At 38.5% G+C, this 25239-nt stretch overlaps 1 pseudogene; it reads left to right on the top strand.

Annotated features, from left to right (window-relative positions):
• The first annotated feature begins 23927 nt into the window (after positions 1-23927).
• LOC113325528 lies at positions 23928-24027 on the top strand (annotated as a pseudogene).
• The last annotated feature ends 1212 nt before the right edge of the window (positions 24028-25239 follow it).

Here is a 25239-nt window from a genome sequence, read left to right as displayed (position 1 = left end):
AAAGATAAAATAGAATATACCACTTTTTGTTGGAAAAATAGCTTCCTCTATCGCCTCAGCAATGGGGTTTAGCTCCTCATATTAATCATGATCTCAAAATATGTGTTTGTTGCTCAAAAGATGATCAAAAGAGTGAAAAGTAATAACACAGACTGTTTGCAACAGTGTATTGGTGTTGCAAAACAGCTGTTACAGAAAAACTGTTGCTTTGTCGCTGATTTTAAGACCCTAGAATACGACTGCCGTGCACAACTTAATGTTCTTCAGCTGTTGAACAACGACACTGTTCTGCGACTGTTCACCGTGCGTCAATGTTCTTCGCGTTCTTCTTCTTTAGCAGCAGCAGAAACAGAGTTTGGTAAAGCTCTGATTACTTCTTCTCTGGCTCTCCTTAGGTTCCTAATCTCTCGACACCTCTTCTATATGACCCAAGAAATCTATTTATATCAAAAATACCGATTAAATCTCTCCCAAATCTTCCAAAATCTCTTGACGGCCAAGTTGCGGCAATTTCTTGTTTTAGAATTTCTACGCGTTTCTGAGCTTTCCTTTTTATTCTAAACTCTTCCTTAGATAGATACAAATCTTTGGGAAGGTTTATAACGCTTTAAGTTCTCTAAAATTCCCTAAAACAGGTCACACACGTGACTTTCAATATTTTCTGTTGTGAGAAAAATCCGTCGATTGAGCCCAGTCTAATCGATTTAAACACCCATATCAGATTCCTAGACCCATAAGGAGTCTATCCAATGAAAATCAGAGGTTTAATTGACCTCAAACTCCTCCAAATCACGATTGCCAAAACTGTTCTTCACTGCACTATTTTCCCGCCCAAAACCTGATTTTTGAAATGTTGAAGATGGTTGCCCCTTATCCAGAGTAGGGGTGCGATTAGCAACTGCCTGGAAATGGGATGCCCCTTAGTAATTAGGTTACCCCTTATCCAAAGTGAGAGTTCGAATAGCAAATGTCCTACGGGTGCTTTCCGACAACTTTTCGAGCCAATTTTTTCCAAAAATGTTTATTGGCCAAAAATACCGACAAATAAATAAAACACCATAATAAGTACAAAAATGAGCCCTAACAATATATAGAATCGAGACAAATCGTACACAAAAATGTGTCTATCAAATACCCCCAAACCTATTATTTGCTAGTCCTCGAGCAAAAATAAAATAGAAATAAAATCCTAACTCACTGTCGCAGGCATCGTCGATTGCATTTAGCGTATGCAATAAGCCTTTAAACCCCTAGGTGTCCCTAGTGGCGTAGTGTTGTCTCCGGAGGGCTTACCAGAGGTATACCTATAAAACCTTTATACTCCAGACCCTAGCTATCTACACAGAACCTTGGAAGGCACTAAAGAATATCCTTGATTGGCATACTTATTGACTATAGGAGGAAGTACCCTGATGCGAAATTCCAATTGTTGTACACGAGTTTGCACTCAAGCATACTAAAATTCATATGAAGTGACAAAGCTCTACTCAGATAGTCGCACTATGGACATCAATATCCGGAGTCAAAACTAATCACATGGATAGATCAAGAAGATGGATATAGAAAAACATAGATGGTTTTGATGTTTACTAGGTGAACGGTGTTTCTCATATATGTCTGAAGGACTCCGCCAAAATGAACCTATCCTAATGGAATGAGATACCGGTCTGACTAATATCAACACACTGGCATATACAAGGGTACCAGTGGTCGATAATCCTAACTCTAGGTCAACACAACTGGCATATACAAGGGTTCCAGTGTTCGACTTTATTGAATTTATTCCAGTTGGTCTGATGGTCTGGTCTCTTTTTCTTCTTTTTTTTCTATATATATATATATATATATATATATATATATATATTTTGTATCTCAATCACACTAATTCACCCTAGCATTGGTAACAACTTGAATCGTGATCCCCACCTAATCACTTAAAGAAACATAGTTTAAAAAACAAAACAAAATAAAAACAGAAGTGAAAAGGACTCAACGAGATATGGTGAAACTATCATGTTATTTCTAACACCTGAGCTCTGTGCTTTTATGAATAGACTCTTTAGATGTTGCCATCTAGTCATATTGGTTCCTCAACTCCTACAACCAAAATGCTTCCATCCACTTAGATTGGTTAGTTCCATCCTTAATAGGGATAAATTTCTAGGCTCTGGAGTTTATTTATTGCAACGAAAAGGTAACAAAAAGTTCTACCCCACCCCCAAACTCAAATCTAACATTGTCCTCAATGTTTCTAATCAAAGAACAGTACCAAAAATATAAGTAACATGAGGAAATAGTAAAGAGATAAGTCAGAAAGATAGTACCTGGGTGAAGTGTAACCAAAAACCTACAAAAATATTATACAACCTACAAAATCGCCTCGATGGTCAATCAAGGTAAATAGGGTCCTCCAGAGGGACCTCCTCAACATCACCTGAAGGAAAAGGCTCTAAAAAGGGCTTCAATCGCTGACCGTTAACCTTCGAAGAACTACTACCATCTGGTGTCTCAATCTCAACAGCGCCATGAGGAAAAACAGTACGGACCACAAAAGGACCGGTCCACCGAGAGGGCAACTTCCCGGGAAATAGATGCAAACGAGTGTCATACAGAAGAACTTTTTGACCTGGAGAAAATGACTTTCGTAAAATATTCCTATCATGCACAAGTTTCATTTTGTTCTTATACTCCTTAGCACTATCGTATGCATCTCTACGAATCTCGTCCAACTCATTGGGCTGGAGCTTTCTTTGAGCTCCTGCCTTGTCAAGTGAAAAATTTAAGTTCTTAATAGCCCAATAGGCTCGATGCTCTAACTCAACAGGAAGGTGACATGCCTTGCCAAACACTAAATGATAAGGTGACATTCCAATGGGTGTCTTAAACGCAGTACGGTAAGCCCATAAGGCATCAGTAAGCCTCGACGACCAATCTTTCCTATTTGGATTAACTGTTTTCTCTAGAATACGTTTAATTTCCCTATTGGAAACCTCTATCTGACCACTAGTCTGAGGGTGATATGGGGTTGCTACTTTATGGGTAATACCGTATTGTTTCATTAAAAGAGCAAACGGTCTATTACAAAAGTGTGAACCTCCATCAATAATTATAGCTCGCGGCGTACCAAAACGTGTAAGTATATTCTCTTTCAAAAACTGGACTACGACCCTGTGGTCATTCGTTTTACAAGGAACCGCCTCAACCCACTTAGACACATAGTCTACAGCGACAAGTATGTAAAGATAACCAAACAAAATAGGAAATGGACCCATAAAATCAATGCCCCACACATCAAATACCTCAATCAATAAAATAGGGTTCAAAGGCATCATATTTCTACGGGAAATGGTTCCTAACTTCTGGCAACGCTCACAAGAAACACAATGACTATGGGAATCTTTAAACAATGAAGGCCAGTAAAATCCACACTGCAAAATATTAATAGCAGTCTTCTTAGCACTAAAATGACCCCCACATGCACTAAAATGACCCCCACATTTTATGCACCCTTTTTGTCTCTGATGTCTGGGGAAAATTCCTGTAACAATAGGATCCATCTAATCAATCTAGGTTTAGTATCCTTCTTAGATAAAAGGTATTTCAAAGCAGCATGATCTGTATAGATTATGATCTTAGAACCTAATAGGTAGGACCTAAACTTATCCAAGGCAAATACGATGGCTAAAAGTTCCTTCTCGGTAGTTGTGTAGTTCATTTGGGCATCATTCAGAGTTTTGCTAGCATAATAAATCACATGAAGTAATTTGTTTTCTGTTGTCCTAAAACGACGCCTATAGCATAATATGAAGAATCACACATAATCTCAAAGGGTAGGTTCCAGTTAGGTGCCTGGACTATCGGGGAAGTAGTGAGTAAAGTTTTAAGCTTCTCAAAATCCTCTAAACAAGCATCATCAAATATAAACTTAACATCTTTTGCAAGAAAATTGCAAAGAGGTCTACAAATCAAGCTAAAATCCTTAATGAATTGACGGTAAAAACCTGCATTCCCTAGGAATGACCTAATATCTTTTACGGTTTTTGGGACCTGTAAAGTCTTAATAAGGTCAACTTTGGCTTTGTCTACCTCTATACCCTTTGAAGAGACGATGTGCCCTAACACAATTCCTGATTTAACCATGAAATGACATTTTTCCCAATTAAGCACTAATTTTTTTTCCTTACACCTAGTCAACACTAATGTCAAATGATGCAAGAACTCAACGAAAGATGAACCAGACACTGAAAAATCATCCATAAAGACCTCTAAGAACAGTTCTACCATATCAGAAAATATGCTCATCATACAACACTGAAAAGTTGCAGGGGCATTACATAGCCCGAAAGGCATGCGTTTATACGCAAAGGTACCAAAGGGACAGGTAAAAGTGGTTTTCTCTTGGTCTTCTGGGGAAATAACGATCTGATTATAACCGGAGTAGCCATCTAAGAAGCAATAGTGACTATGTCCAGCTAATCGCTCTAGCATTTGGTCGATAAAAGGAAGGGGAAAGTGATCCTTCCTTGTGACCTTATTCAATTTCCTATAGTCAATACACACACGCCATCCCGTGGTCACTCGGGTTGGGATTAATTCATTATTATCATCCTGGACTACAGTGATACCTGATTTCTTGGGGACAACCTGAACAGGGCTGACCACTTACTGTCTGAAATTGGGTAAATAATACCCGCATCTAACAACTTTAGCACCTATTTTCGAACTACCTCTTTCATGTTAGGGTTCAGTCGACGTTGCATCTCCCTAGAAGGTTTGGAGTCTTCCTCTAAATGAATCTGATGCATACACACAGTAGGACTTATACCCTTAATGTCTGCTATAGTCCACCCTAAAGCTTCCTTATTGTCTTGAAGTACATTTACTAGCCTACTTTTCTGATCATTATCCAAATTGGAAGCTACAATCACAGGTAAAGTCTCAGATGGGCCTAAAAACACATACTTTAGAGTATCGGGTAGTGGTTTAAGGTCCAACTTTGGGGGCTCTTCTAAAGAAGGAATTAGGGTAGTCTCAGAAACTGGTAACGGTTCGAACCTAGCTTTCCATCTATCAGTGTCTAACACAAGGGTAGAATCTAATAGAGCATTCACATGTTCAATAGTGCTATCGTCGTCAAAATCTAAACCAAAATGGGATAGGCAACTTTCTAATGGGTCTTCAGACAAGATGTTTGGTAATGACTCCTGAACTAAGGCTTCTATCATGTTCACCTCCTCAACACATGTGTCATCTAGCTCATGAGGTTGATTACTGACATTAAAAATGTTCATCTCCATAGTCATATTACCAAAAGATAAACTCATCACACCATTTCGACAGTTAATGATCGCATTAGACGTAGCTAAAAATGGGCGACCTAAAATCACAGGTATCTGGTTCTCTGGGTCAGGGACAGGTTGGGTATCTAGGACCACGAAATCCACTAGATAAATAAACTTGTCGACCTCAATAAGAACATCCTCGATGACACCTCGAGGGATTTTAACATACCTATCAGCTAACTGCAATGTCATATGAGTAGGTTTCATTTCACCAAGTCCTAGCTGTAAGTATACATGGAATGGCAGTAAGTTCACACTGGCTCCTAAGTCAAGTAAATCTTTTTCTACCCGAAAGTTACCTATTGTGCAAGCAATGGTAGGAGAACCTGGGTCTTTGTACTTTGGAGTTGTGGTGTTCTGAATGATTGAACTTACGTGACTAGCTAAAAAGGCTTTCTTATGGACGATAAGTTTTCGCTTTCGTGTAAACATATCCTTAAGGAAATTGGCATAAGCAGGAATTTTCCTAATTGCATCTAATAAGGGAAGGTTTATGGTAACTTTCTTAAAAACCTCAACTATGTCATTAAAGTTTGATTCCTTCTTTGTTGGTACTAATAGTTGAGGAAATGGGGCTCTAGGCCTAAAATCAGACCTTTCAGGAACCGAATTCACATCATCAGAAACTTTATCAGTCTCTTCAGCTACTGGTTCTGAGAGGTGAGATCATGAGGGGTGAACTACAGTATGTTCACTATCGGGCAAGGTTACCTTATTGTCTACAACTCTACCACTTCTAAGGGTTCTAACAGCATTCAATTGATTCGATGGTTTTGCACCTAATTCATGAACTTCTCTAGGGTTGGGTTGTGTTTGACTAGGAAACTTACCTTTTTCTCTCAAAGAATCAGTTATCAGACCAACCTGGGTTTTTAACTCGGAAATAGCCTGACTATTTTCTTGTCCTATCCTGTTACTAGCTTGTAGACTCTGTTCTACGGATAACTGGAATTTTGCAGTTTGCTGAGTTAACAAGGCGAGAGATTCGTCTAAACTTAAGATTTTCTTATCTGACTGATTCTGAAACTGAGCTAGTCCAGAAGGATTCTTAGTATAGCCAAAACCTGGGGGAGCATTAGAATTACTAAACTGACCTTGACTTTTGCCCTTAGACCACGAAAGGTTCGGATGGTTTCTCCAACCAGGATTATAGGTTTCTGAATATGGGTCAATATTTTGACGGTTATTGATAGACACATTTTTGTGTTTAATTTGATCTCAATACTATATATTGTTGGCACTCGAGTTTGTACTAATTTTGGTGTTTTATGTGTTTGTAGGCACCTTTGGAAAATAAACATTTTTTGGAAAATTCGGCTCGAAAAGTTGGTAAAAGCCCCGGAGGACACGTGTTATTCGGACTCTGACCGTTGGATAAGGGGTACCTCAATTACTAAGGGGCACCCCAGGTCACCCCAAAAGGCATCTGCTATTCGCACCCCAGTACAGGATTAGGGGGAGGTCATCTTCTCCATTTGAATTTTGTTTTTGGCGGGAAAATGGAGAACACTTTTGCAGAATTTTGATCGAATTGTTGAACGTGTTCTAGGGAGATTCAATGGCTGATTTTTGGTAGATAGTTGTGATATGGACTACTAAACACACTGTGGGCGTTTGGTTCGACCAGAATTGGCTAGAATCATCTAAATAATTCACGGGTTGAAAACAGGGCAGTTCGTGTATATCACGGGTTTCACGTGATTTGGAGAAGATTCAACGTGTTTTGTGCGTGCATGGAAGACCCTCACAGCCTGTTGGAGCGTGAAGGAGTTAAATATGGTAATTTGGAGGCTTGAAAACGCGTGAGAAGATGAAACAGGAAAGAAAATATTCCCAGAAATATTTTCTTTACTGCCGAGTTAAAGAGAATTATATGGAGTGAATGAGCGAGATTCGATGGGTATGTTGGCTATAAATAGGTTGCTGGGGTTGAGTAGAAAGGGTGTCGAGAGTCTAGGGGGCTGAGGAGAGCCAGAGAAGATGAAATTAGAGTTTTCCCAAACTCGGTTTCTGCTGCTGCCGATGATGATGAACATGAAGAACACGAAGAACGGACCTGCACCAGCAGTCGTTTTTCTACAGTAATAACGACTCACACCTGTGGGTCGTACATCAGGCAGAATTATTTGCTACAACGTTTGCGACACAGCTGCAGCAGTCTTATTTTGTCACTGAGGGTCGTAGTTCTCTGGTTTGTAACAAATATAATTGTTACAAACCCGGTTTTATTGTATTTCTCATATTCTCATCATTTGTAAACCATTTTTGAGCATCAATGAAATATTTTGAGAGGTTTTCCAACTTGATGGGCGGAATCTAGTGTCTTGGTTACCTCCCGCACCCATTGTTAATATTTTTGTATATATATTTTTATTAAATCTAAAAATTCCATTTCCTTCACAAGTCTGAAACGAATCCTATTTACTACAACCCCATTAAAAATATTAATAATTTTGGCGCCGCCGACGCGGATTTGTGCTTAGGTAGAATTTTTAGGTTTTTATTATTTTTATTATTCCATTTGTTCTTTTTACGTCTCTTTGGTTGTGTCTTTGTATTACAGGTTTGAAGTTGGATAATAAAGACCTTGGAATCAAAGCTTATAGCTAAAAGAGAAGGAAAAAAGACAAAGCAAAAAAATAAATAAAAAAGAGAGAATTATATATTTTTTATTTTTTTAAGAGACTTTCCATTTTTTTTGTAATTATTATTATTATTTTTTGTATTTCTTTTCATTGGACTAGACTTTGGACAATTTGTTTTAATTTTAAACCCTACGAAAGGGTTATATAAAAAAAATTAAATATAAACTGTTTGCAGGGAAGGACGACGATTACAATATCGTCTCGGCCCCTCGGGTTCGTACATGACATAGGAGTCGTGGCCCGAGTCGACTTCAACGGTTCATCCCCCGTCTGGTACTGGAGGTAAGTCCATTGAAACACTCGCGAATCTCCTGTAAGCGAGTTACCGTATTCCTTAAGGTGATTCATTGATTGAGGACGAATTTGGAATGTTTTTAAATTCCTAGTAAAGGGCAAGGCCTGGCCAATACAAGATAAGGGTTCGGATATCATCACCTCTCCCTTCTTGCCCGCTTTAGGAAAACGAAACCAAACGCGAACCTAAGCTTAAAATTTTGACTAGAACGAGACCTATAGGGTAACGAGCTTAATAGGAAAGTCGTTCGAAAAATATTGGTTACTCTTTTAGCATACTTCGAAGTTCATGATGGTTTCTGTGAGTTGAATGCGTGATTGTGCCGCCTTGTGATAGCGGTGAGGCCTTGGGTATCAAAGCTCCACTGAGCTTCCCTCGCCTCAATTCAACTTACTTTGACTCGGATTGATTCCAGAGGGGTTTGCTTAAATTGTAATGAATTCCCTTTTGAAGGGTTAGAAGCTGGTATAGAAACAATCTAAGTGGAGCCATCATGCTTGTTGTTTGCTAGATTGTATAGGTTTGATTTGGTCGAGTCAGCCTTGTTTGTGATTGTGTAGAATTCCCTTGCAATTAAGAATGTCGAACTGGTATGATAGAAGCCAATACAATGATTATCGACCTGAATTTGAATATGGACATCATCCTTTTTATGACCATGTTGGGAATAGTGGTTGGGAACGCCATCCTTTGGAAGGATATGGGTCATACCCTGGTGAGCCCAATTACTATCCACACGCGAATTGGTCTTACGAGCAAGAAAATCAGGAACACTGTAGTACTGGTTACTCGTTTTTGGAAACTAGTCCTGATTATGATATTTCTGAACCTGTTCCATCTCTAGAAGAGACCCAACAACGGATTGAAAGGACGTATAAACGTTTAGTTACAATGAATAGTTCAAAAGAAGAGTGTACACGATATTCTGAGATGATAAACGAGAGTGGTAAACGTATAAGTGTTATGCTCAGTGAAATTCAGGCATGTCTAGAGGCAGAAAATGAACAGTTAGCTAATGCTGCTCGAAATGATCTAAATTTCCAAAATAGTGTTTCTAATTCTACCCTTGATATCAATAGTGAATATTTTCCTAATTTAGAGGACGAGGTTAGAATAAAAGACACTACTTATTTAGATAAGGTTCAATCATCTTCGTACTATTATGATGAGGATAGTAGTAATGAAGAATCTGAAATGTGTAGGCATAGTGATCAGGAATCTATTAATCCAATTGAGCTTTATAATGATTCTAGTTCAAATCCAAATAATTTTTATGATTATTCACCTATTCAAAAGGACGAGGATTTGATTAGGGATACCACCATTTTAGACGATGTAGTTTTTACTTTTGATTACGAAGACGATAATGCTTTAGAGGAACGGGTTTATTCCGAAAATGTTGTTTTAGAGTCTAGCGACTTAGAAACAATAGTCTTAGACGAAGAAAATGAACTCGTGGAGCTATTAAATATAAGTAAGGATGCGTCGCTTGAGTATAACTTCGAAGGAGCAATTGACCATTTTCAGGATTCCAATGATCTAGAAATTAAGGAAATTGTAGCTAGTCTATCTAGAGATACCCAAAAATCTAAGTTTGGGGGTGATTATCATTCTCCTTGTGTCATACCTTTATCTCTTACAGAGATCCCTCATTTTGGACTTGATATCTCCGCCTCGACCATTTTACAAGATTACATTCATACTCGTTCTCCCGAACCTAATGATATCCAGGATGAAGTTCAGTCGTTAGAAACCCATCATCTGGTTGATGTGGTTTGCCCAGGCTATGATACCCAGATTGACTTTGTTTTCCCACCAAATAGTTTTCTTCCAAATGTGGGAACGTTTATATTTCAAATGTGTCGAATATTAAGTAGTGAGACTAAACCTAAATGTTTTAGGAAATTAGAATCGACACATTTGCTTAAGAGTGACCACAACTCTCATTGTGGTCAATTTTGTAAGTCAAATCTTATTGACTTAGAGGATCCTCAGTTATTTAGGTTATTATTGTGCGCTTCTAAGATCATATTTGAGTTTTTTCAGACTCTAGGACCTAATGATTCGGATCCCACCTATGAAGAAACGCAACTAATGAAAATATTTTATTTAGACCCTTTCTTAGAACCTGAACCTGAACCACTATTAGATATAAATATCTTAATCAGGAAACTAGATAAGGGCATGCTATCCTTGTTCACTTTCTTGGGTTATTGTAGTTTCCTTTGGTCAGCTCTATTTAGTTTTGAAGACCCACAGTTATTTCGGCTGTTACTTTTTGATTCTATGGAGTGACTAATTCTTTCCGATGTCTGGCTGAATACTTTAAACTTAGCACTTCTTGGGAGGTAACCCATCTCATGCGACACGGTAATATCTTTCCTTAACTCTTTTGCTTCAAATGGTAACAGTTTCTCCTTGTTCATATGCTTTTAATTTTATCTTCAGAACATTGAGGACAATGTTAGATTTAAGTTTGGGGGTGGGGAAGAACTTTTTAGTTGCACTTTTGAAACTTCTAGAGTCACATGGTATCCGATTAGCTAAGTTTACATACTGTTTCTCACCGAAAAGATAGAAATTGGAATGCTGGGGATAACAACCTTTTGAGACATTATAGAAAAAGACATTGAGATCCTTGAAATTCAGGAGAGAACTTGTTCCTTTTAGAGGGTAACCGTGATGGACCTAACCATACATGATGGAAAGGCAAGTATGTCAGGAAATGCCAGAAAGACAAAGCAACCTCACAATGTAGTCTTAGTTACTGGATTGCGACTCTCTCTCAGTAGAAACTTATCATCATCAACAAGCGGAGCGACATCAAAATCTATGAAGAAAGTTTAAGACGTTTTAGGTTTAGAAGCAACAGTAGAAGAGAATAATTCAAAAATCAAAGTTGAAGTTATAAGAGCAAATGATATAAGTTGTTAGAATACATGATACCAAGACATCACAAGTTGCGAAGATCCAAGTTTTGAAAGTCCTTCTCTCATGGCCATGTAAATTTTTGTCTTGTAATTTTTTGTTTTCAAAAAAAAAAAAAATGAAAAATGAAAAATAAAATAAAATGAAACATCATTACGTTCTTTTTGTTCAATAAGGCCATAGGGAAAAAGAAATTTATAAGTCAAGCAAGAAATCGAAGAGAAGAGTCAATTGTCAAGGTTCTATGAGGTTCGAGAGTTTATCATCAACAGTTGAAGATCGAAGAAGGCGTTGTTTCTACTGAGCACTGTGAGAGAGTCGAAGAAAGATGCATTTTGGTTGCTTTGTTAGTCTGCTTTCAATCTGGCACAAAATCTTTCTAGCACTGGTTTAACTCATCACACGTAACTAGTCCAGTTGTGTAGCAGATGTCCCTCTCATTTTTATCTCTCTCCTATTCTTATCCAGCTGTAAAGCAGCGGACGCATCTTACAATGTTTATCTAGCTGTGTAGCGGATATCTCTTTATCTAGCAGTCGTGTGGATGTGTCTCCCCTTTTCTTCAGTCATCTTTAGAGCTGACACCTTTAATTTCTCTGGCATTCTACTTACTTGGAGATAGGTTGAGAATATGTATGTCCTCATAGCTCTTTGGATACTTGTGACCAATTAGGAGTAAAGGTTTTGTGGGTACACCTCTGGTAAACCCTCCGGAGACAACACTCCGCCGCTAGGGCCACCTAGCGGTTTAACGGCCTGCTGCACGTGCTAAGTGTAGTCTTTTTATCTTTTGAAAAATAAATTTTGCTCGAGGACTAGCAAATAATAAGTTTGGGGGTATTTGATAGACACATTTTTATGTTTAATTTGATCTCAATACTATATATTGTTGGCACTCGAGTTTGTACTAATTTTGGTGTTTTATGTGTTTGTAGGCACCTTTGGAAAATAAACATTTTTTGGAAAATTCGGCTCGAAAGGTTGGTAAAAGCCCCGGAGGACACGTGTTATTCAGACTCTGACCGTTGGATAAGGGGTACCTCAATTACTAAGGGGCACCCCAGGTCACCCCAAAAGGCATCTGCTATTCGCACCCCAGTACAGGATTAGGGGGAGGTCATCTTCTCCATTTGAATTTTGTTTTTGGCGGGAAAATGGAGAACACTTTTGCAGAATTTTGATCGAATTGTTGAACGTGTTCTAGGGAGATTCAATGGCTGATTTTTGGTAGATAGTTGTGATATGGACTACTAAACACACTGTGGGCGTTTGGTTCGACCAGAATTGGCTAGAATCAGCTAAACAATTCACGGGTTGAAAACAGGGCAGTTCGTGTATATCACGGGTTTCACGTGATTTGGAGAAGATTCAACGTGTTTTGTGCGTGCATGGAAGACCCTCACAGCCTGTTGGAGCGTGAAGGAGTTAAATATGGTAATTTGGAGGCTTGAAAACGCGTGAGAAGATGAAACAGGAAAGAAAATATTCCCAGAATTATTTTCTTTACTGCCGAGTTAAAGAGAATTATATGGAGTGAATGAGCGAGATTCGATGGGTATGTTGGCTATAAATAGGTTTCTGGGGTTGAGTAGAAAGGGTGTCGAGAGTCTGGGGGGCTGAGGAGAGCCAGAGAAGAAGAAATTCGAGTTTTCCCAAACTCGGTTTCTGCTGCTACTGCTGATGATGAACATGAAGAACGGACCTGCACCAGCAGTCGTTTTTCTACAGTAATAACGACTCACACCTGTGGGTCGTACATCAGGAAGACTTATTTGCTACAGCGTTTGCGACACAGCTGCAGCAGTCTTATTTTGTCACTAAGGGTCGTAGTTCTCTGGTTTGTAACAAATATAATTGTTACAAACCCGGTTTTATTGTATTTCTCATATTCTCATCATTTGTAAACCATTTTTGAGCATCAATGAAATATTTTGAGAGGTTTTCCAACATGATGAGCGGCTAATTCCCTCGTAACCAAGGCAATGGATGAAGCTATTCACGCAACATAAATGGTTAACTATTTCATTTAATTATATAATTCACCTAATCGCTGCTTTTGCAGATTTTTAAATTATTTGAATGATTGTCTTAATTATTTGTTATTCAGTTTGATAGGTTATGCTTGGTTTAATCTCTTGATAATCTATGCTTAAGGTTTACAAATAATGTTTGAGAATCTGTATGATTGACAGTGAATTAAATATAAAATAGGACTTAAGAATTGAATAGATTTTTGAAATATTTATCATTCAATTTTGCATAATAGTGGAATCTAGTGTCTTGGTTACCTCTCGCACCCATTGTTAATATTTTTGTATATATATTCTTATTAAATATAAAAATTCCATTTCCTTCACAAATCTGAAACGAATCCTATTTACTACAACCCCATCAAAAAACATAATCATTTTGTTTCAAAAATTTGATGATTTTTCAAAAGTTGTTGTAGTGATAGTGGTAAAAAGATTCGTTTCAGATTTATGAAGGAAATAATTTTTAGATTTAATAAAAATAAAGCAAATTAATTTTCAAAGAGTGATGTCAAGATTTAAAATGGACTAAGGCTCCGGATTCACTATTACTTCAAGTTGATTGGTTACAAAAATATTTCATAATTATTATCTAGCTCTTTTTCCATTAAATCACTTATTAATCTATAAGGTGTCCAAATATTAAATTGTAATCCTTAAGCATGATTTATCAAAGAATTAATTCTAAGCATAAAACATCAAACTGATTCACAACTAATTAAGAAAACCATTTTTATCTCTTTTTTTTATTGATCCAAGTGAATTAAATAAAATAAATAATTAAGATATTATAAAAAGAATTTACCAATCAAACATGAGTGAATAGCTCCTCCGTTGCCTCAGTCACCAGGTATTTTAGCCGCTCATCATGTTGGAAAACCTCTCAAAATATTTCATTGATGCTCACAAGTGTTTTACAAATGATGAAAAGGAAAATAATTGAGTAAATCGGGTGTTTGCAACACTTATAATTGTTGCAGAACACTATTACAGAAACGATAGAAATAAACTGTTGTTGACGGTAATTCTAAGACCCTCACGTGTTAGTCGTTATCACAGTTGAAGAACGACTGTCCTGGTCTGTCCGTTCTTCGTGTTCTTCAATGGCATCAGCAGCAGCAGAAACTTTCCTATAACTTGATTTTCTCGCCCTGTTAATGCTCTATACTTCTCCCAAACTCTACATCCCCTCTATGTTAACCCAAGAGTTATATTTATACACCTTTGGACCAAGAATAACTTCTCATTAATCCAAAAAATATTCCCATTACTCGGCAGTGAATGAAAATATCTCCAAGAAATTTTCTTTCCATGCACGCGTCTGCTGGCTTGTTTTAACCTCTCCAAAATCTTCATAGGATGTACCCAAATCAAACAGAATATCTTCTTACCCATCTGGTCACGTAACTTCCATAATTGGAACCAAACAGGACCCGTAATAACTCATGGCTCTGTTTTGCCGAGAAAAAATTATCAATCCCAATCTGCTTCGTGAAATCACTTGCAATAGCCATGTTTAGCTTAATCAAGTTCAGCCCAGCTGTTTCTAGCGATTGAATCTCTTCAAATCTGCTCCAAAATTCGAGTCCAAAATTATCCAGTGAATATGCATGAAATAACCAGTTTTCCCGCCAAAATCCTGTTTTGAATTTGGTAAGAAAACTGACCTCCCCTAATCCAGTTATGGTGTACCTTTAGCACATGCCCCTCATGGGGTGCCCCTTATCCAAAGTGAGAGTCCGAATAACACTTTTCCTCCTGGGAGCTTTTACCAACTTTTCGAGCCGAATTTTCCAAAAAATGTTTTTTTTCCAAAGGTGCCTACAAACATATAAAACACCAAAATTAGTACAAACTCGAGTGCCAACAATATACAGTATGGAGATTAAATTAGACACAAAAATGTGTCTATCAAATACCCCCAAACTTATTATTTGCTAGTCCTCGAGCAAATCTAATCTAGAAAGTAAAATGACTACACTTAGCACGTGCAGCAAGCCGTTAAACCACTAGGTGGCCCTAGTGGCGGAGTGTTGTCTCCGGAGGGTTTACCAGAGGTGTACCCACAAAACCTTTACTCCAGACCCTAGCTATCTACAACGAACCTTGGAAGGCACTAAAGAATCTCCTTGGTTGGCATACACATCTATAGGAGGAAGTACCCTGATGCGAAATTCCAATTGTTGTACACGAGTTTCACTCAAGCATACTAAAATTCATATAAAGTGACAGAGCTCTACTCAGATAGTTGCACTATGGACATCATATTCGGAGTCAAACTAATCATATGGATAGAAAAAGGAGATGGAAATAGAAAAATGTAGATGGTTTTGATGTTAACCAAATGATCGATGTTTCACATATCTGTCTGAAGGCCACTGCCAGAATGAACCTATCCTAATGGACTGAGATACCGGTCTGACTAATATCAACACAACTGGCATATACAAGGGAACCAGTGGTCAATAACTTAAATCTAGATCAACAAACTGGCAAATACAAGGGAACCAGCAGTTGACTACACAGAACAATAACCATTTTTTTTTAACTTAACGGCATGAATAGATCTTTTTGATCCAAGCGCATGCTTCTTGTCAGCAGATTACACGATAGTTCCCACGGGTCCTGCATTCCACGCTTGCTTAGGCGACGGAAACAGGAGAACACACGCATATTGCTATCCAAGTGTTAATACTTATTCCGATTGGTCTAACTGGTCCGGTCTCTCTTTTTTTTTAGTAACTCAGTCACTCTAATTCACCCTAGCAGTGGTAACAACTTGAATCGTGTGCCCCACCTAATCACTTAGAGAAACATAGTTTAAAATGAAAAAAAAATAAAAAAAAATGAAAAGAACTCAACGAGATATGGTGCAACTATCATGTTATTTCTAACACCTGAGCTCTGTGCTTTTATGAATAGACTTTATAGATGTTTCCATCTAATCAGATTGGTTCCTCCACTCCTACAACAAAGATGCTTCCATCCACTTAGATTAGTTAGTGTCATCCTGAATACGCATAAATTTCTAGGATCTGGAGTTTATTTATTGCAACTAAAAGCTAACAAAAAGTTTCTTCCCCACCCCCAAACTTAAATCTAACATTGTCCTCAATGTTTCTAATTAAAGAGCAGTACCAAAAGTAAAATAACATGAGGAGAAGTTGGAAAGATAGTACCTGGGTGAAGAAAATCAAAAACTAATATACAACATACAACTGCCTCGATGGTCAATCAAGGGTAAACAGGGTCCTCCAGAGGGACCTCCTCAACATCACCTGTAGGAAAGGGCTCTAAAAAGGGTTTCAATCTCTGACCGTTAACCTTCGAAGAACTACTACCATCCGGTGTCTCGATCTCAACAGCTCCATGAGGAAAAACAGTGCGAACAATAAAAGGACCCGTCCACCGAGAACGTAACTTCCCAGGGAAAAGATGCAAGCGGGTATCATACAGAAGAACTTTTTGACCTGGAGAAAATGACTTCCGTAAAATGTTTCTATCATGCACAAGTTTCATTTTGTTCTTATACTCCTTCGCACTATCGTAAGCATCTATACGAATCTCGTCCAACTCATTGAGCTGGAGTTTCCTATGGGCTCCTGCCTCGTCAAGTGAAAAATTTAGCTGCTTAACAGCCCAATAAGCTCTATGTTCTAACTCAACAGGTAAGTGACATGCCTTGCCATAAACAAGCCGATAAGGCGACATTCCAATGGGGATCTTAAACGCAGTACGGTAAGCCCATAAGGCATCAGTAAGCCTAGACGACCAGTCTTTCCGATTAGGATTAACTGTTTTCTCTAATATACGTTTTATCTCCCTATTGGAAACCTCTACCTGACCACTAGTCTGTGGATGATACGGGGTACTATCTTATGTGTAATACCATATTTCTTCATCAGAAGCTTAAAAGGCCCATTACAAAAGTGCGACCCTCCATCACTAATTATAGCTCGTGGTGTACCAAAACGTGTAAGTATATTATTTTTCAAGAACTCAATCACAACCCTATGGTCATTGGTTTTACACGCAACCGCCTCAATCCACTTAGAGACATAGTCTACGGCGACAAGGATGTATAGGTTACCAAAAGAATTAGGAAACGGACCCATAAAGTCAATACCCCACACATCAAAGACCTCAACAATTAAAATAGGGTTCAAGGGCATCATGTTCCTACGGGAAATGGTTCCTAATTTCTGGCATCGTTCACAAGTAACGCAGTAACTGTGGGAGTCTTTAAACAACGAAGGCCAATAGAATCCACACTGCAATATCTTAGCAGTTTTCTTAGCACTAAAGTGACCCCCACAAGCATGATCATGACAAAAGGAAATAATACTGGACTGGTCACTCTCAGGTATACATCTCCTAATAATCTGGTCTGGACAATACTTAAACAAATAAGGATCATCCCAAAAGAAGTGCTTAACCTCAGCTAAAAATCTAGAACGATCTTGTTTACCCCAATGTTGGGGCATTCGACCAGTAACAAGATAGTTCACTATATTCGCATACCAAGGTAATTGGGTAACAAAGAACAATTGTTCATCAGGAAAGCTATCCCTTATAGGAAGGGAATCATCTGGGGAACTAACAACTAGCCTAGACAAGTGATCTGCTACAACATTTTCGGCACCCTTTTTGTCTCTAATGTCTGGAGAAAACTCTTGCAACAACAGAATCCACCTAATCAATCTAGGTTTAGTATCCTTCTTACAAAAGATATTTTAAAGCAGCATGATCAGTATATATGATGATCTTAGAACCTAAGAGATAGGGTCTAAACTTGTCTAAGGCAAACACAATGGCTAATAGTTCCTTCTCGGTAGTGGTATAGTTCAACTGGGCATCATTCAGAGTTTTGCTAGCATAGTAAATCACATGAAGTAACTTATTTTCTCGCTGACCTAGCACAACACCAATAGCATAATCTGAAGCATCACACATGATCTCAAAGGGTAGGTTCCAGTTGGGTGCCTGGACTATGGGGGCGGTAGTGAGTAATGACTTAAGCTTCTCAAAAGCCTCTAAACAAGCATCATCAAAGACAAACTTAACATCTTTTGCAAGCAAATTGCAAAGAGGTCTAGACATCAAGCTAAAATCCTTAATGAAACGACGATAAAAACCAGCATGCCCTAAGAATGACCTAATATCTCTTACGGTTTTTGGGACCGGTAAAGTTTTAATAAGGTCAACTTTGGCTCTATCTACCTCTATACCCTTTGAAGATACAATATGCCCTAGAACAATTCCTGAACGAACCATAAAGTGACATTTCTCCCAATTAAGCACTAAATTCTTTTCCTTACACCTAGTCAAAACTAATGACAAATGATGCAAGCACTCATCGAAAGACGAACCAAACACTGAAAAATCATCCATAAAGACCTCTAAGAACCGTTCTACCATGTCAGAAAATATGCTCATCATGCAACGCTGAAAAGTCGCAGGGGCATTACATAGCCCTAAAGGCATGCGTCTATACGCAAAGGTACCAAAGGGACAGGTAAAAGTGGTTTTCTCCTGGTCTTCTGGGGAAATAACGATCTGATTATACCCAGAGTATCCATCTAAAAAGCAGTAGTGACTATGTCCAGCTAATCTCTCTAGCATCTGGTCGATGAAGGGAAGGGGAAAGTGTTCCTTCCTAGTGACCTTGTTCAATTTCCTATAGTCAATACAAACACGCCAACCCGTGGTCACTCGGGTCGGGATTAACTCATTGTTATCATTCTGGACTACAGTAATACAAAATTTCTTGGGAACAACCTTAACGGGGATGACCCACTTACTGTCTGAAATAAGGTAGATAATGCCTGCATCTAATAGCTTAAGAACCTTAGTTCGAACTACTTCTTTCATATTAGGGTTTAGTCGACGTTGCATCTCCCTAGAAGGTTTGGTGTCTTCCTCTAAATAGATCTGATGCATACAAACAGTAGGAATTATACCCTTAATGTCTGCTATCGTCCACCCTAAATCTTCCTTGTTGTTTTGAAGGATGGTTACTAGCCTACTTTCCTGATCTCTATCCAAGTCGGAAGAAACAATCACAGGTAAAGTCTCAAACGGGCCTAAAAACACATACTTCAGGGTATCTGGCAATGGTTTTAGGTCCAACTTAGGAGGCTCTTCTAAAGAAGGAACTAGGGTAGACTTAGAAAGTGGTAGTGGTTCGAACTTAGGTTTCCATCCATTACTAGTATCTAACAAAGGGGTTGAGTCTAACAAAGCATTCACCTCATTAATCACCTTATCATCATCAAAATTAATCCCAAAGTGAGCTAGGCATTTCTCTAATGGATCTTCTAACAAAGTGTTTGGTAATGACTCCTCGACTAATGTTCCTATCATGTTCACCTCTTCTATATTCGAGTCATCTAGTTCAGAGGGTAGCTTACTAATATTAAAAATGTTCAGCTCAATAGTCATATTACCAAAAGACAAATTCATAATACCATTTAGACAGTTAATGATCGCATTGGATGTAGCTAAAAACGGGCGACCTAAAATCACTGGTATTTGGTTCTCTGGGTCAGGGACAGGTTGGGTATCTAGGATAACAAAATCCACCGGATATATAAACTTGTCGACCTCTATGAGAACATCCTCGATCACACCACGAGTAATTTTAACGGACCTATCAGCTAACTGAAGTGTCATCTGTGTAGGTTTCATCTCACCAAGTCCTAGATTAAGGTACACATGGTATGGCAGTAAGTTCACACTGGTTCCCAAGTTAAGCAACGCTTTCTCAACACGGTACTTACCTATTGTACAAGCAATGGTAGGGGACCCTGGGTCTTTATACTTAGGAGTAGTGGTATTCTGAATAATAGAACTCACATGACTAGCTATGAAGGCTTTCTTCTGGACACTGAGCTTACGCTTTCGCGTACACAAGTCCTTAAGAAACTTGACATAAGAGGGAATATGCCTAATTGCATCTAATAATGGAAGGTTGATATTAACCTGCTTAAAAACCTCCAATATATCATTAAAGTTGGACTCCCTATTAGTCGGAACTAGCAGCTGGGGGAACGGGGCTCTGGGAACAAAGCCGGGCTCATCAGGACCCTCATTGGTCTCTTTGGAGACTCTATCAGTCTCCTCATTTTCTGGCTCATAAGGGTGAACTACAACATGTTCACTTTCAGGTATGTCGACCTTATTATCAACTTTCTTTCCACTCCTAAGGGTTGTAACGGAGTTCACATGATTGTACGATTTATCTCCTCTAGGGTTAGGATTAGTATGACTAGGGAACCTTCCTTCTTCTTCTCTCATTGATAAACTTAGCTATTTGGCCGACTTGAAGCTCTAATTTAGCAAAATACTGGGCATTATTCTTAAAATTCTGTATGGTTTCCTCTTGAAAATTACCCTGGCTTTTTACTAACATTTCCTGGCTTTGTGATAGCATCTCCTGGCTCTTCCTTAATATACTAAGGGTTTCCTCTAAGCTAGTTATTCTATTCTCAGATGGATTCTGGGTCTGACCTGAAGAGTTCTTAGTATAACCAAAACCTGGGGGAGGCTGAGAATTACTAGACTGGCCTTTATTCTGGCCCTTAGACCAAGAGAAATTAGGATGGTTTCTCCAACCAGGGTTGTAGGTCTCTGAGTAGGGGTCAAACTTCTGACGGTTTTCAAACCTAGCATTGTTATAGACAGCATGAGCTTGCTCTTCACTAACCTGACCTTCCCAGAATGAGTTACCGGGCTCTATTCCACAACTAGAGACTTGAGAGGCTCTATTAGGTTCAACAAGGGACTTATTTTTAGATTGACCCATTTCCAATGCTTCTAACCTTCTAGATAAAGCAGCAAACTTAGCATCTGACGCAAAACTCGTATCTACCATATTGGTCCTACTTCTATTGACCAAGAGTCTTTTAGGGGGTTCAACACAAGACTCCCACTGTTGGGATTTTTCAGCGATAGCTCCTAAGAAGGTAAAAGCATCATCAGCATTTTTACTAGTGAATTCACCAGCGCACATAGACTCGACCATGGCTTTGGTCGAATAGTCTAAACCATTATAAATAATCTCTATAAGTTTCATCTTATCAAATCCATGGTGAGGACACTGGGATAGGAGATCATTGAATCTCTCTAAAAACCTATAAAGAGATTCTCCCTCAAGTTGCATACTAGCACTAATTTTCTGCCTAACAGCTGCATTTTTATGCTTAGGGTAGAATTTCATATAGAAAGCAGCAATAAGTTCCTTCCATGTTTCAATGGATTCAGATGGTAGGTTGTTTAGCCATGTATTGGCTTTATCTCTCAAGGAAAAGGGAAACATCTTAAGTTTCAAGACCTCATCAGTAAGGTCTTTTATTCTAATTGTCCCACAAATTTCCTCAAAGTCTCTAATATGAAAATAAGGGTTCTCATCATCCTTTCCTAAGTATATAGGGATCATCTGAAGAATACTAGGTTTTATCTCGAAATTAGCCGTAGTAGCTGGCAATTTAATGCACGAAGCTCGGTTGGACCTAGTTGGGAACATGTAATCTTTCAAAGTTGCCATCAGTGGCACAACATAAGTACTAGGGGTACTTTCCTCACGAAGAGATAGGTTCTCAAAACTGAAGTTTCCAAAAAAGGGGCTCACAAAAGAAGAGTCTTCGAGCTCCCGCTTCCACAAGAAGATCTTTTAGGCTCGTCATTAATCAAACAGCCAAAATTATCTCTTTTCCAAGCACGCTCTGTAAAGGAATCGAGCGCTCTTGGCATACACAAACAAAAATCCTAAGGAAGGGAGGTTCTAAGCAAACACACAGCAGCGGCGCCAAAAATTTGATGATTTTTCTAAAGTTGTTGTAGTGATAGTGGTAAAAAGATTCGTTTCAGATTTATGAAGGAAATAATTTTTAGATTTAATAAAAATAAAGCAAATTAATTTTCAAAGAGTGATGTCAAGATTTAAAATGGACTAAGGCTCTGAATTTACTATTACTTCAAGTTGATTGGTTACAAAAATATTTCATAATTATTATCTAGCTCTTTTTCCATTAAATCACTTATTAATCTATAAGGTGTCCAAATATTAAATTGTAATCCTTAAGCATGATTTATCAAAGAATTAATTCTAAGCATAAAACATCAAACTGATTCACAACTAATTAAGAAAACCATTTTTATCTCTTTTTTTTATTGATCCAAGTGAATTAAATAAAATAAATAATTAAGAAACAAACATGAGTGAATAGCTCCTCCGTCGCTTCAGTCACCAGGTATTTTAGCCGCTCATCATGTTGGAAAACCTCTCAAAATATTTCATTGATGCTCACAAGTGTTTTAAAAATGATGAAAAGGAAAATAATTGAGTAAATCGGGTGTTTGCAACACTTATAATTGTTGCAGAACACTGTTACAGAAACGATAGAAATAAACTGCTGCTGACGGTAATTCTAAGACCCTCACGTGTTAGTCGTTATCACTGTTGAAGAACGACTGCTCTGGTCTGTCCGTTCTTCGTGTTCTTCAATGGCAGCAGCAGCAGCAGAAACTTTCCTATAACTTGATTTTCTCGCTCTGTTAATGCTCTATACTTCTCCCACACTTTCCATCCCCTCTATGCTAACCCAAGAGTTATATTTATACACCTTTGTACCAAGAATAACTTCTAATTAATCCAAAAAATCTTCCCATTACTCGGAAGTGAATGAAAATATTCCCAAGAAATTTTATTTCCATGCACGCGTCTGCTGGCTTGTTTTAGCCTCTCCAAAATCTTCATAGGATGTACCCAAATCAAACAGAATATCTTCTTATCCATCTGGTCACGTAACTTCCATAATTGGAACCAAACAGGACCCGTAATAACTCATGGCTCGGTTTTGCCGAGAACAAATTATCTAGCCCGATATGCTTCGTGAAATCACTTGCACTAGCCATGTTTAGCTTAATCACGTTCATCCCAGCTGTTTCTAGCGATTGAATCTCTTCAAATCTGCTCCAAAATTCGAGTCCAAAATTATCCAGTGAATATGCATGAAATAACCAGTTTTCCCGCCAAAATCCTGTTTTGAATTTGGTAAGAAAACTGACCTCCCCTAATCCAGTTATGGTGTCCCTTTAGCACATGCCCCTCATGGGGTTCCCCTTATCCAAAGTGAGAGTCCGAATAACACTTGTCCTCCTGGGAGCTTTTACCAACTTTTCGAGCCGAATTTTCCAAAAAATGTTTATTTTCCAAAGGTGCCTACAAACATATAAAACACCAAAATTAGTACAAACTCGAGTGCCAAGAATATACAGTATTGAGATCAAATTATACACAAAAATGTGTCTATCAGTTATCAAATCTAGTGTTATTATAAAGAGCATTGGCCTGCTCTTCAATATTTCGGCTTTCCCAAAAAGGCTCCACTGTACCACTAGTCTGGCCCACTTCTAAGGGTTCTAACCTTTTTGCTATAGCAGCAATTTTGGCATCTGATTCATAGCCTCCTTCTACCCTATTAACGTTTCCTCTACTTAAAAGAATTGTTTTCTGGGGTGCCCTACTATTTTCCCATTGCTGGGTTTTTCGGCGATTTCATTAAAAAATTCCATCGCCGCATCAACAGTTTGGTTTTCAAATCCACCAGTGCATAGAGACTCAACCATGGTCGTTGTGGAATAATCTAAACCCTCATAAAGGATCTGAACTAGCCTAACCTTTTCTAAACCATGATGAGGACACTGGGATAATAAATCATTGAACCTTTCCAAATACCTATATAAAGATTCTCCCTCTTGTTGTGAAAATGTGCATATTTGCGTCCTAATAGACGATGTTTTGTGCCTAGGGAAAAAATTATTGAAAAAGGCAGATGTAAGTTGTTCATATGTCTCAATTGACTCGGAGTCCAAACTATACAGCCACGACTTGGCCTTATCTTTCATGGAAAATGGGACTAACCTAAGTTTCAAAGCATCATCATCTAAGCCTCTAATTATTAGAGCACTACAAATTTCCTCAAAATCCCTAACATGGTAATAAGGGTTTTCATTTTCTTTCCCTAAAAAGACTGGGAGCATCTGTAAGGTCCCAGGTTTCAGTTCATAGGGAGCCTCCGTTTCAGCTAACTTAATACACGAAGGACGGGTAGTCCTAGTTGGATTCAACAAATCTTTCAAAGTTTCCATTTCTGACGCTATCGGAGCAACAGGGATTCTCTCCTCAGTCAAAGAACGTTCAAAAACAGACTCTTCAAGAGCCGGACTTTCTAGATTAAGGTAATCGAGACGCTTCGAACTACTAGGTTTCTCTTTAACAAATCTACCTAGTGCGTCTCTTTTACGTTCAGGCATACAATATAATTTTCTAAATTGGAAGGGTAAGCAAACACAGATCAAGGCCGACTCAACCAAATCAAACCTATTGATTTCTAGCAAACAAAAAGCATGATGGCTCCACTTAGATTGTTTCTAGACCAGCTTCTAATCCTTCGAGCGGGAATTCGTTACAATTTAAGCAAACCCTTCTGGAATCAATCCGAGTTAATGTAAGTTGAATAGAGGTGAGGGAAGCTCGGTGGAGCTTTGATACCCAAGGCCTCAACGGTATTACAAGGCGGCGCAGTCACGCATTTAACTTACAGAAACCGTCAAGAACTTCGAAGTATGCTTAAAAGAGTAACCAATATTTTTCGAATGACTTTCCTGTTAAGCTCGTTACCCTATCGGTCTCGTTCTAGTCAAAATTTTAGGCTTAGGTTCGCGTAGGTTACTTGTTCCTAAAGCGGGCAAGAAGAGAACGGTGATGAAATCCGAACCCTTATCTTGTATGGCCAGGCCTTGCCCTTTACTAGAAAAATAAATGTCCGTATTCAGTCCTCAACATATATGCATACGAAGGAGTCCAGTAACTCGCTGACAGGGGATTCGCGAGTGTTTAGAATCTTACCTCCCGTTCCAGACGGGGGATGAATCAGTTGTAGTCGACTCGGGCCACTGACTCCGATGTCTAGTGTACGAACCCAAGGTGGAGAGAC

This window comes from Papaver somniferum, chromosome 11 (genome assembly GCF_003573695.1).
Source record: "Papaver somniferum cultivar HN1 chromosome 11, ASM357369v1, whole genome shotgun sequence".
Classification (NCBI taxonomy): Eukaryota; Viridiplantae; Streptophyta; class Magnoliopsida; order Ranunculales; family Papaveraceae; genus Papaver; species Papaver somniferum.
The sequence above is the reverse complement of the archived record's forward strand: the minus strand, read 5'-3'. Positions and strand labels throughout refer to the sequence as shown.